We start from the raw sequence: 12014 nt of genomic DNA on the forward strand, positions 1-12014 counted from the left end.
GTATAAACCACCATATAAATGTAACAAGTTTATAATAATGCCTAATTACCTAATAAAAAACATGATAACATTAACTAGATCAAAGGTTTGCAAACATTTTTTGTAAAGAGCCACATAGTCACTATATTAGCTTTTTTGAGCTATACAAGTCTCTGTCATAACTATTCAACTCTGCCATTGCACATAAAGGTTAGAAGAATTTTACAGGTATATGCTATATTTTACCTTCACCATAACTTAAACTTTAGCTAGAATCTGTGTAGTGATTGCTGCTGCTTCCTTCCTTCCCTCCTTTCTTTGCATTTATTTTCCTTTACTTTTATTAACGTGTTACAGAATGCAATTCTTTTCCAAACATAGATCAGGAAATTATTTTTGAGATGGATCAGGATGGTAGTGCATCTTGTTGTATATAATCACAGTTTTTTATTTGTTTTTACGTTCAGTGGCTGTATTCTCCAGGTAATTGTTTGAGTTCTTCATTTGCCATTGCTGCCATAACATAGTTCTTAATTTATTGGTCAGGGTATCAAGCTAGTGGAAATGATTAGTCCTGATATACAAAGGTAATGCTCTTCTTCAAAAATGTGATATTTAAAAAAATGTTAAAAATTCAGCTAGTAAAGACAGCAATCTCTTACAACCACTAAATAACTATCAGCCTTATTCATTTTCTACTTCCTGTGTGTTCCTAGAGGTCTGGAAATTTTACTTCCATTCTGGCCTGACAAACAATATTGGAATGTAGTCTTAAGCAATTTCAAACTGATTGAACCTGCTCGAGATTTGGTGCTATCTTAAGTCCTTTCCTGACATGGGATTTAACAGTAACAGAAGAACAACAAAACAAAGCAAAGCAAAACAAAACCAAAAACCTTTAGGTGAGTCCTCTTCGTTTACTGTTCAGTAAATAAAACTAACTAGGTTAGTGTTGGGAAACAGTCAGAATACAGGAAATCTTCAGAGACAAGAGGACAGAAAGAAAAGAAACAAAACAAAACAACTCCATAATAGTACTTTAGTCTTTCTTCATGACAAAATACCGTAACATCATGTTAGTATATAGATATACATATAGATATAGATAGCATAATATATATATATATATATATAACATATATATAGCATTATATATATGTAGCATTATATATATATATAGCATATATAAATAAAAATACACACACACACACACACACACACACACACACCTTCTCTCTTCAGAAAGTAAAAAGGGGCTTCTAGAATCACTTCTTGGAAACTCACTTTCCCCAGAGTGCTTTGATGTTCTTTTGAGTCATTGATACTTTTAATTCCAATAATTAATCAAGCTGGAAAACTTCAAATCATTTCTTCTTTAAATTCTGTCCCTCCTCTCCCAACCAGTGATTCATGAAGCTCTCTCAATGGTAGCCCTTATTTGTATCGATCAAAACCTTTCTTCTTATTCATTCTAACATTCAGGCCCTCATTATTTCTGTTCTGAACCACTGAAATAGTGTCTAAATTCTGTCTTCTAACTCTGGTTTACCCTCGTTTCACACCAAACTTCATACACAGCTCCAAGGTCATTTTGCTACAATACAGATCCCAACAAGTTAAGCCTTTGCTTTGATATTACAATGTCTCCCAACTTCTTTAGACAAAAGTCCAAACTGTAGTCACCATTATATTATTTTATGTTGCCAAGGTTTTTGCAGTTTATTTCCTGGGTCTACACTGACAAGTTCCAAAATCTCGCTACACTGACAAGTTTCTTGAATCTCTCAATATCTCTTCCAGGGAAATAACTACTTGTCATAAGTGAAGCAGTATAAAAGTTACCTTTTGTCTAAAATTGTACAAGGCATCATGAGTTCAGCACTTCCCACTTCTATATGTGTAAATAAATACAATGAAACATAGTAGCTTCTCAAAAAAGTTATTGTATTAGGTCATCAAGGAAAAGGATAATATTTCATTCATGCCACAATGCCCTAGGCAGTTCCCTAATTGCATTAAAGGATTTGGGGTGTGACTATGCATGTAGAAAATGCACTCTCCATCAGAAACAACTAAAATTTTATTCAATCCAAGTGCTATAGAAAAAAATTCAGGAGCTGAAAAGTAGCACTATGGATACCAATGCTGATATCAGACAGTCCAAAGTTCTATATCTGGATCTATCTCCAATTTTTAAAAAAATTTTTTTTTACATTACTTATTTTTTGAGAGACATAGAGAGACAGAGCACATGTTGGGGAGAGGGAGAGAGAGAAGGAGACACAGAATCCGAAGCAGGCTCCAGGCTCCGAGCTGTCACCCAGAGCCCGATGCAAGGCTCGAACTCACAGACCGTGAGATCATGACCTGAGCTGAGGTCGGATGCTTAACTGACTGACCACCCAGGCGCCCCTATCTCTAATTTTGTGATAGCAGTCCAGCTACCCAAATTAGGTATCATTTCCTAATCTGTAAAATGTTAGTACCTACAGATTATACTTTCAGATATATTCGTTAAAGTTCAATGAGTAATAGCAATTGTTATTATTAACTGAATTTCAAAAATCTCTCATTTATAGCCATTTGAGTACCCCTTCACTGAAATTTCTATTGAGGGCCACCTTAGGAGGAGTTCATCAGTAACACTGTGTTAGTAACTTTATTTTATATTCAGAAGTTTATAAATACCAACTAGATTTAGAACCTGTATCTAAATTTCTCTCCTCTTTCAACTGCTTAGATCTGAAGATAGGGATTTTTTTTAACAAAGGGTATAAACATTTGAATTTCTTTTCATATAGAAGAGTCATCTTTTAAACTCTCCAATTTTGGATTTAGATCATATAGATCCTTCTTTACATTGTTTTGAGTAGTTCTTTATGTTCATGGTATGTTCTCATACATAATAAACCTAAAAGAAGAATTTTGCCTTATACACATATAAACAGTCTCCTAATTAATAGAAGGAAAAAGGAATGCCAAATAAGGTTCTAATAAAAATTTCCTGGTATACATATATATTTCCTAGTATACTTAAAAGAGGTTGAATCTATTTTTTAACATTTTGTTGGAGGCCATATTTTTATTATTACCTAATTATTTTTGTTTAAAGATGGTATTTTAAGGACAGTTTCATGATTGCTGTCATTTATGATTGTGACTATGAATAATTGTTCTTCAAATCTGCCATGCTTTGGTAAATTTCACCACTACAGAGAGTATTTAGCATAACAGTTATAAAGTAGGATAGTGTGTCTCTTAATTCAACATGTGCCTTGTTTCTATATGTCTTTAATTTCTTTCCTAAAATATTTATTGTGGTTTCATATGAAAACAGTCTATTGCCAAGAAAAGTCTAACGTTTTTATATGAATAAAATTATCCTTTTTAGTCTACAAATAAAAAATTACATGAATGGAGAAAGAACAATGTTTCTGGATAATTAGAAAAAAATCTTAAAAAGTAGCTAAACACAATGTTACTAATTCTCTACTAATGCCTCTTCCTTAAGGTATAACATAAATTCTTGTTTAATAAAAAGTATACGTTTAGTGTGCATTGCCTTCTAGTTTATGTTATCTGAAAACTCCACATGGTTTTCACCGATAACTAATCAGTGGGTTAATCTAAATGCTTACTTAAACAGAATATGAATTGTGATTCAAGCATTGTACTAGGTTCCATTTATCAACATTTTATTCTCTAATAGGCTACCACAGCATTTAAGTTTTCATCATTAGTAATCTAAAATTTCATTTCTTTTAATATTTATACTTAGATATATGGGGCGCCTGGGTGGCTCAGTCCTTAAGCGTCCAACTTTGGCTCAGGTCATGATCTCGTGGTTTGTGAGTTCAAGCCCCACATCAGGCTCTGTGCTGACAGTTCAGAGACTGGAGCCTGCTTCAGATTCTGTGTCTCCCTCTCTCTCTGCCCCTCCCCTGCTCATGCTCTGTCTCTCTCTGTCTCAAAAATAAATAAAACATTAAAAAAATTAACATTTTGGGGCGCCTGGGTGGAGCAGTCGGTTAAGCGTCCGACTTCAGCCAGGTCACGATCTCGCGGTCAGTGAGTTCGAGCCCCGCGTCGGGCTCTGGGCTGATGGCTCAGAGCCTGGAGCCTGTTTCCGATTCTGTGTCTCCCTCTCTCTCTGCCCCTCGCCCGTTCATGCTCTGTCTCTCTCTGTCCCAAAAATAAATAAACGTTGAAAAAAAATTTTTTTTTAATTAAAAAAAAAAAATTAACATTTATGCCTAGGTATAAGCCAGAGGAAAAAATCCACCTACATATTGTTTTATCAGAGACTTGTCATATGATGTTAATAACACTAGAGGGATACTGAAAAGAATGCTGATAGCTTTAAATCTGACAGAAGCTAAATCTGTTTACTTTTGCTTCAATTTTTGAAGTATAATTATCTAATAAAATTACATAATTCACATTGCAATCAAAGTTTGCCTTATGAAATTTGCAGTTACTTTGAATTACATCCTTATGTATCAATGATCTATCACTGTAATGCTTAACTAAATTTTGTAAAAACTTATAATAGTAGTTCAATGAACTGAGAACAATATTTTATAACATTGTAAGCATACCAGGTAGGGAATATCATTGATATATTTAAATCGGTGATAACTTTAACTTTTCATGCAATTCAAGAAATTGTATTTTCACAATCTTTTAAAAAGTTAAACAGCTGAACAAGCTAACAAACATAAAAGATGTCTTTTAAAAAGAGGTTTCATGTCTGCAGTCTATTAAAAAAATAAATGATCTTTACTTCAATATAGATTAATTGTGTTACCCCTAGGCCAAATGATATTTCTCTCAAGGATAAGATATTAGTTAGGGAGTCCAAGGTTCATATTGTTAGCTAAATGAAAATAAATTGGTGACAACTTAGAGTTAGCATCTAAGAACTTACAGAGAATCACTGTAACTTGAAAGGGAGATTAAACTTTCTATAAAGAAAGATATCTCTCTCCAAAATGCAAACCTGTCATCATTTCTGCCAATCATATCTGTAAATTATTAGACACATAGACACACACAGACACGCACATATTTAATGTTCAGCCAGCATGTTCCAGTGTAATATAATAGGCCTTATTACTACTGATTTGTTTTGTTAATTTGTTTACTCTATGCTTATGCCTTTCTAGTCACTGAATTATTTTGATTATCAACCCTGCTTATATATATATATACACATATATACATATGTGTATGTATCTGAATGAAAGAGATCACACACTATGAAAAATCTCTGAAACATGTAATTAATACTAAATGAGAACAGAGACTAAAACTCTTCCAAAAGTGATGTCTGTTAGAATGCAATTCTATGTAAAATAAAATAATATAAATGTAATAAACTTGCTCCTAAACAGGCTTAAAGAACATTTTGGGTAAATACAAGATTATGTGGGGTAGAGAGAAGAGTCTGGAGAATAGGGTGTATACAGAAGACTTGAAGAGTCATTGCCATTTGGTGAGTGTAAAGAGAAATACTTGGAAGTAACACTAAAGATCTTTGAATCAACTGAAGAGAAAAGGCTCTCCCTGAGAGTCAATGAGAATCATTGACAATAACTGAACAGAGAATAGGTGAACAGAGAATAATGGGATCATTAGTGATTGAGGAAGATTTACATCACCCACACACATAAAGGGTTCAAGAAGAATTTAGAGAAGCAGGCTACATTGTTCTCATTCAGCTTCAGTGTTTATGAAGACAAAATATCAGTAAATTGAGTTCAAATCTGCTCTCCAATTCCACAGGTAAGAGTCAGAGAAACATTTTTCACTCTTCAACGCAAATATTCTCTTTTCTGACAGCATGACATTACTAATTTTTTTATATATGTGTATGAAGAAGGTTGGAATAGTAGATTCTGAAAGTAGTTAATAGAATTTAACTTACCATGAATCTTTATCTTACTCTCCATGAGAAGAGTTGGATAGATATACACATACACAAAAAAAGTGAGCTAGATTAGTTCTTCTATTCAAAGCTAGGGAATAGGAATCAGGTCATAGTTGAATATAGACCTAATTTTGCTACTAAGATCACAGTTAATAAATGCTTATAGCTCTGGGTATAAAAGGAAAGTCTAGAGAATCTAGCAGAGTTGACATATCAAAGCTTAACAATGGGTCAAAAGTGTTGGCAGTTAGGCTGAATAGATAAGTAACGAAGGGGAAATGGCCAGCAGCTTATGGAAGTAAGGAGCCAGAATCAAGTGAAGAACAAGGTGTTTTGTTTTGTTTTGTTTTGTTTTGTTTTGTTTTGTTTTGTTTTGTTTTCCAGCACCAGCATCCAGATACAACAAACCCAATCTATGTTGACATAACCTGAGCTAAATAGCTTTTGGTACTTTGAGATCTCACATTGAGGAGCCCTGCAAATAAGATGAATATGCTGTAGGTTTTGAATTCAGTGAATGAAATACATCAAGAGAAAAATAAATACCACAAAATATGCTAAGAAATTCCAGATTGTTCTCCCCAAAGAAAGCACGTGATATGAAAATAAGTTCTCTTCTGAAGCAAAAGAAAAGTCAAACAAAGGGAAATGTTGCTAATTATCTTTATCTGGGAATTTCATCAAAGACTTAGCATTTTGGGGTCTGTGGTTAACATGATTCATTGCTTATGTCCATGCTCTGCCTAGATTTTCTTCAGTTGCCCTCTAATTAGTGCTTAAGAAATTATGGTCAGCAATTTTAATGGTTTTGAACCCAAGGAAGAGGAAAAATCTTTTTAAAAATACCAGTTGTTCAATCATAGCTTTTGGTAATATAAGAAAAAACATGGCAAGAGAAGTTTGATTGTAAAGTGTCCACGTCCACTCACAGCCCCACTGTCTTCTTCTGTGTGTGCTCTAGTGATCTGTATCTAACTGGTATTGATGGAGTCTGGAAAAGCTAGCTACTCCTAGCACAGTGTTCTTTAACTATGTACTTCTTTCCCATAATTCTAAGAGCTCTTGAAATTTGATTTTCAATCTGTTTTAATTTCTTTAAATCTCTCAAATAGAATTTATTATTGAGGGTTCCATGGAGTCCTCATTGATAATGAGTAATTATAAAGCATTATCAGGTTAATGATGTTGTAAACTGTGATTCAGATCTCCAATGCAAAGAAAACAGCTTCAATACATTTAAAAAAAAAAAAAAAGAAGAAGGCACTTTGAGAGCTGTGGGCTTTGGTGCAGACACAGCCAAGTCCAAGGACCACACCACACACAATCAGTCATGAAAATGGCACAGAAATGGCATCAAGAAACCCAGTCGCAAAGATATGAATCTTTTGGGGTCTTAACTTAGACCTGAAGTTCCTGAGGAATAAGTACTTTGCCTAGAAGCACAACAAAAAGGGCCATAAGAAGATGCAGGCCAACAACGCCAAGGCCATTAGTGCACATGCTGAGGCTATCAACGTCCTCATCAAGCCCAAGGAGGTCAAGCCCAAGATCCCAAAGGGCAGTAGCCTCAAGCTCAATTGACTTGCCCACATTGCTTACTCTCAGCTCAGGAAACACGCTCATGCCCACATTGCCAAGGGTCTCAGGTTCTGCCAGCCAAAATCCAAGACCAAGGCAAACAAAGGCCCAGGCTGCAGCTGTGACTCTGGCTCCAGCTCCTGCTGTGGCTCAGTCTTCCAAAGGTGCCCAGTCTCCAAGAAAGGCTCCAGTGTAGAGGTTTCTGTTTGCCAATGTGAGGATGGAAGGACTGGTGTGACACCTGGGCTTCTGTCAGCATGGGGCTGGTGTCCTGTGCTCTTTGTACAAATAATTTTTTTTTTAGAATTTCTCACAATTTTCCTAGTTCCTTATTTGAAGGAAATTTACATATTTAAACAAATCTGCCTGTGGGTAAAATTTTACCTCTGAGTTGTTTGGAAGAATAATTAACTGTGTAAGTTTTGCAGTGAACTTAGAGCAAATATGAAGTGCCACCTAAAAAACTGACTGATAAAGAATAATCAAAGCACAAGTTCAACCTGAGAAAAACAAAAAAAATCTACTTATATAATGTTCAGAAACAGTCTTGAGCATAGATGAGAAATATTTACCCATGCACAGCATTTTCTATAAAGACTCAGAAATATTAATATTAATTCTATAATTCTATAGCTCTGTGATTGCCAATCTAAAAAACAAATGAGAAAGTCTTATGTATGAATTAGGAAAGTATCTGAGCTATAGAAAGAAATTTTAAAAAAGCTTTTCACTTAAAAGAGTCTCATAAAAATTAAATAAAAGATAATTGCCTCTTTTGCATGGAATTTTAAAAGATCAATGTAGAAACAACCAAGGCAACCAAAGGCTCAGAAAAGTCTCTTTTTATTTTACTCTTCTCCCCCTATTTCACCCACCCCCCACCCCACTTTCTTCTGTAAGCCTCCAATTTGTTCTTGATATTTACGAGTCTGTTTCTGTTTTTTTGCTCATTTGTTTGGCTTTTTTAGATTCCACATATAAGTGAAATCATATAGAATTTGTCTTTGTCCGTTATTTTACCTAGCATAATATCCCCAGATCCATCCATATTGTTGCAAATGACAGGATTTCATTATATTTTATGGCTGAGTAATATTCCATTAGTTATCTATCTATATATCTATCTATCATCTATCTATCTATCTCACATCTTCTTTATCCATTCATCTACTGATAGACATTTGAGCTGTTTCCATATTTTAACTGTAGTAAAGAATGCTACAATAAATATAGGGGTATATATATCCTTACAAATCCATTTTTTTTTTGATAAATACCCAGCAATGAAATAACTGGATAGTGTGGTATTTCTATTTTTAATCTTTTAAAAAACCTATGTTTTCCATAGTGACTATGTTTTCCATAGCGCCAATTTACATTCCTACCAACAGTGCACAAGGGTTCCTTTTTCTCCACATTATCACAAACACTTGTCATTTCTTGTCTTTTTCATACTCGTCATTCTGATTGGTGTAAAGTAATATCTTAGTGATAAATCGCCTTCTTTTCCAGTCATAAGTCAACTGTATACACCTATGTTCCATTCCATTAGAAAGTAGTAGTTAAATCAACTGCACATTAGAAAATCCTAGATTTTTTTTAAAGTTTATTTTTTTATTTGGAGGGAGAGAGAGAAAACACAAGGCAGAGAGGGGTAGAGAGAGAATGGGAGAGAGAGAGAATCCTAAGCAGGCTCTGCACTGTCAGTGTACAGCCTGATGCAAGGGCCCAAACTCATGAACTCATTAACTCATTAACTCACGAACTGAGAGATCATGACCAGAGCTGAAGTTGGACACTTAACCAATTGAGCCACCTAGAAGCCCAGAGAAACTCCTATATTTGTAAGTACCCAAGACCATGTTCCCCCCATGAAGAGTCTAATGTAATTGTTTGGGAAAAGGGCTCAGAGATTATTAATTCTCAAATAGCACCCTGATTCTAATGTGCAGAAAATTTAGGGAATCATTGCATTAGATGGAGCAAATGGCAATTCTATCAGTTTATTCCATGCTGGACACTGTGGTAATATCTTTATTGTATTATCTCATTTAATCCATCTAGCATTTCTACACTGCAGAAATTATTCACCTCATTTCGCTGTTGATACCAGCAGAAAATTTAAATAAATAACTCGCCAAAAGCAACACAACTTAGAAATGTTGAAGCAAAGACTCAAACTAAAGCTGTGTAATTTTAAAGCCTGCAATCTGAAGCATTCTTACTATCTAATTTCTACATCTAGGTTACAATAATAGAATCTTCCTTGTTTTTTTCCACTCCCTTTTGGCCCAAATTTGTCATATGTCATGAATCCGGGTGTCTGTCTTTGCTTCTTCAGAATTAGGTAAGATGTGAAAAAACCTAGAGGACAATGTAAAAACTTTTAGCCTCCACCAGCATCTGATGAATAGACATGTTTTGTGAGTTGCAGAAGATATTTAATATTTTTCTTTAAATTATTAAAGTATATAAATTTTGGAAATTTTTGCTTTAAAATTAAATTACAGTTTCTCTTTGAAGTTATATGGGGCACCTGGGTGGCTCGGTCAGTTAAGCGTCCGACTTCGGCTCAGGTCATAATCTCATGGTACGTGAGTTCGAGCCCCGCGTCAGGCTCTGTGCTGACCACTCAGAGACTGGAGCCTGTTTCAGATTCTGTGTCTCCCTCTCTCTCTTCTCCTCCCCTGTTCATGCTCTGTCTCTCTCTGTCTCAAAAATAAATAAACGTTACAAAAAAAAATGAACTGTTTGGATAGTCCATTCATTCTTTAGTAGGATGTTATCATTCTCCAAGTATTAGTTACCTTTCCAAATTTTTTCTTGTGGTTGATTTCGAGTTCATAGCATTGTGGTCTGAAAATGTGCATGGTATGTTCTTGATCTTTTTGTACTTACCTAGGGCTGGTTTGTGTCCCAGTATATGGTCTATTCTGGAGAACGTTCCATGTGCACTGGAGAAGAATGTATATTCTGCTGCTTTAGGGTGAAATGTTCTGAATATATCTGTTAAGTCCATCTGGTCCAGTGTGTCATTCAAAGCCATTGTTTGTTGATTTTTTGATTAGATGATCTGTACATTACTGTGACATTGTGTCCATTGCTGTGGGATGTTGAAGTCACCTATTATTATGGTATTACTATCCATGAGTTTATGTTTGTGATTAATTGATTTATATATTTGGGTTTTCCCACATTTGGCGCATAAATGTTTACAATTGTTGGGTCTTCTTGGTGGATAGACCCCTTAATTATGATATAATGCCCTTCCTCATCTCTTGTGACAGTCTTTATTTTAAAGTATAGATTGTCTGACCTAAGTATGGCTACATCGGCTTTCTTTTGTTGACCATTAGCATGATCGATGCTCCATCCCCTCATTTTCAATCTCAAGGCATCTTTGGTCTAAAGTGGGTCTCTTGTAAACAGCATATAGATGGATCTTGTTTTCTTATCCATTCTGTTACCCTATGTCTTTTGATTGGAGCATTGAGTCCATTGATGTTTAGAGTGAGCACTGAAAGCTATGAATTTCTTGCCATTATGATGCTTGTAGAGTTGGAGTTTCTGGTGGTGGTCTCTGGTCCTTTCTAATCTTTGTTGCTTTTGGTATTTATTTATTTATTTATTTATTTATTTATTTATTTTTCATCTTTTCTCCCCTCAGAAAGTCCCCCTTAAAATTTCTTGCAGGGCTGGTTTAGTGGTCACAAACTCCTTTAATTTTTGTTTGTCTGGGAAACGTTTTATCTCTCCTTCTATTTTGAATGACTGCTTTGTTGGATAAAGAATTCTTGGCTGCATATTTGTCTGATTCAGCACATTTAATATATCCTGCCACTTCTTTCTGGCCTGCCAAGTTTCTGTGGATAAGACTGCTGCAAACATGATCTCTCTTCCCTTGTAGGTTAGGGACTTTTTTTCCCTTGCTGCTTTCATGATTCTTTCCTTGTCTGAGTATTTTGTGAACTTGACTATGTATGCCTTGTTGATGGTTGGTTTTTGTTGAATCTAATGCAGGGTCCTCTGTGCTTCCTGGATTTTGATGTCTGTGTCTTTCCCCAGGTTTGGAAAGTTTTCCACCATGATTTGTTCACATAACCTTCTACCCCTATTTCTCTCTCTTCCTCTTCTGGGACGCCTATGATTCTGATGTTGTTCCTTTCTAATGAGTCACTGATTTCTCTAATTCTTAAATTGTGCTCTTTTGCCTTAATGTCCCTCTTTTTTTCTGCTTCATTATTCTCTTTAAGTGTGCCCTCTATATTGCTGATTCTCCGTTCTGCCTCATCCAGCCTTGATTCGTGATTGTAGCGCAGTTATAGCATTTTTTATTTCATTCTATTTTTTACTTCTTTTATCCCTGCAGAAAGGGGTTCTAATCTGTTTCTGACTCCAGCCAGTATTCTTATTATTGTGATTCTAAAATCTGGTTCAGACATCTTGCTTGTATCTATGTTGCTTAAATCCTTGGCTGTCGTTTCTTCGTACTCTTTCTTTTAGGGTGAATTCCTTCATTTTGTCATTT

The 12014-nt window shown here is 35.0% G+C and overlaps 1 pseudogene; it reads left to right on the forward strand.

Annotated features, from left to right (window-relative positions):
• Positions 1-11787, forward strand: part of LOC147584237 (uncharacterized) — a 106819-nt pseudogene extending 95032 nt beyond the window's left edge.
• Positions 11788-12014: the final 227 nt, after the last annotated feature.

Source organism: Puma concolor, chromosome A1, assembly GCF_028749965.1.
Source record: "Puma concolor isolate L17-30 chromosome A1, mPumCon1.1.hap2, whole genome shotgun sequence".
In the NCBI taxonomy this organism is placed as follows: Eukaryota; Metazoa; Chordata; class Mammalia; order Carnivora; family Felidae; genus Puma; species Puma concolor.